A 1,906-nucleotide genomic window follows, 5' to 3' on the forward strand; every position below is an offset into this window, starting at 1 on the left:
CACCCACAAGACGTCTTGTGGGTGACAGTGGAAAGAGGATGATGGAGAAGGTGGTGGAGGCTAACATCCAGGCTACGACCGATGAGATCCAAGCTCTGTACAACAGCAGCGGACCAGAGAAGCCCATCTCTCTCAGAACCACCTGGAGGACGTGATTGGGCTACAGACGTAATAGACAGCACCCTCGTCAGCCACAGACAACAGTCACTCTGGTCAAGGTCCAAATTCTCGGAGCTCTATGAATAGCATTTGCAAGGACGACACGGGAAAAGAAACGTCTGTGCAGGGTGTGTGCAGGGACAATATTTAAGGTCTACATCAAATTTTCATGGATTTTGATAGTGGTCTTCGTTATCCCTATTTCTACAGCCGTTTCCCATGGCAAAGACGAGGAACTTAAAGCTATCTCAGAATTAATCAAATCAGTTATTTTATATTTCAATGTACAGTTTGTTTGGTTTGGGGTATACAGTACTTCATGTACTACTACACTCTCTTTATTATGATATAAGATATTTCGCAGAGTATCAATATTGCTCTCCTTAGTTTGGATCACATAGAATAGGTTTTCGGACATGCTTTTTTAAGGATAGGTGGATGAATCACAAATGTTTGTCTGCTGTGGCCACTTAAAACTACCAAAATAATATAAGCAACAATCTATAATTGTGTTTATTTTTTTATAATGTTCAAAGTTTCCCTTACAACTTTACAAAACCAGAAATCATAGAAACGGTTCTCAGAGTATTGTTAACTAATTAATAAACTTATTTTCTTTTGTTTCTAGGATACACGTGTACAGGACAGCTAAGGTGAAACGCAAAAGCAGACTTTCTTTGAAGCGCATCATTAAAATGGCAGGTTTGCCCTTCTCAGGGATATTTATGTTTCTTATTCATATATTATATTTAGACTTACTGTATCTTGGAACCAATAGACCTGAGATTATGGACCTGTGGTACTGATGATAATGGCTGCTCAATTTATCTTCTGCTAAAGTCCATAGTCTAATCTGTGACATGGTGAAACTAAGAAGATTACTAACTTAAAAAAAAAATGGTATAAGGAATCTTTGGGGTGAAAACCAATTGCGTTCTTTTAGTTACACTTAATTTAACATGACTGCACTGTCGTTCCCTCACCTTCAAGTCTAAGGAATTCAATAAAGAGAATATTGTACAACTATACCAGACAATAATACGACTGTAGTTTAAAGTGTAAAGCCTGTGACTCAGTGTTTATACCATCAATATACAGCACTAAAGACTAAGACACATTAAGTGCAGTAAGTCAATTCATATTTTATGTTCCCTTTGATTCTCAGTTTACAGTCGTTCGTTATACAGTATTTTCATCCTGTTACTGTTATTGTAGTGGAAGTGGAAGTAGCTAAATGAATATAGGACAGTTCTTCTTTAAGTTCACAGTCAACAGAGAAATAAATGATAAAAGTTAAACAACCAGGAGGAATGAAAATCCAAATAGAAAGAGGCAAACAATGAGTTGCTGCTTCGTGTAGTGTTTGTTGGTGATTTGATTTGATGTGATCAGTATTTGCAGCATAATTCAGTATAAGAGTTGCTGGAATTTTCCTTTAGCTGCACTGACAATAGTCTGCAATGATCGTGTGTGTGTACTAATTAACAAACTGATGAGCCTGCACCTGGTGGATTGTAGATGCTGTGATTGGATAACGAGGCGCAGCCGTGCTCTTTAGAAGCCGAAGGAAGCGGTAGTACCCTCCGGCCGCTGATGGTTGCAAGATGACCCTGTGTCAAGGTACCTTAAAAAAAAAGAAAGAAAGAAAAATTAAATTACTGTTCTAACGACGGTCCGTATTTCCATCTCTGGTTCTCTTCACTTTGGCGGTTAACGCGGCGTGTGAAGGACCAGCATTCCGCAGAGC

At 38.7% G+C, this 1,906-nt stretch overlaps 2 long non-coding RNA genes across 2 annotated transcripts in view; one reads left to right on the forward strand and one right to left on the reverse strand.

Moving 5' to 3' along the window:
• The first annotated feature begins 10 nt into the window (after positions 1 to 10).
• LOC107989312 (uncharacterized) overlaps positions 11 to 1,906 on the forward strand; it is an 11,079-nt gene continuing 9,183 nt past the window's right edge. The window contains exons 1-2 of the long non-coding RNA XR_003051337.1: positions 11 to 287; positions 788 to 1,779. This is a non-coding gene — a long non-coding RNA (uncharacterized LOC107989312). The remainder of the gene's footprint in view (positions 288 to 787; positions 1,780 to 1,906) is intronic.
• The window catches only part of LOC112487854 (uncharacterized), a 4,105-nt gene continuing 3,846 nt past the window's right edge, over positions 1,648 to 1,906 (reverse strand). The window contains exon 3 of the long non-coding RNA XR_003051338.1: positions 1,648 to 1,783. This is a non-coding gene — a long non-coding RNA (uncharacterized LOC112487854). The remainder of the gene's footprint in view (positions 1,784 to 1,906) is intronic.

Source organism: Cynoglossus semilaevis, chromosome 12 (assembly GCF_000523025.1).
Source record: "Cynoglossus semilaevis isolate Cse_v1.0 chromosome 12, Cse_v1.0, whole genome shotgun sequence".
Lineage (NCBI taxonomy): Eukaryota > Metazoa > Chordata > Actinopteri > Pleuronectiformes > Cynoglossidae > Cynoglossus > Cynoglossus semilaevis.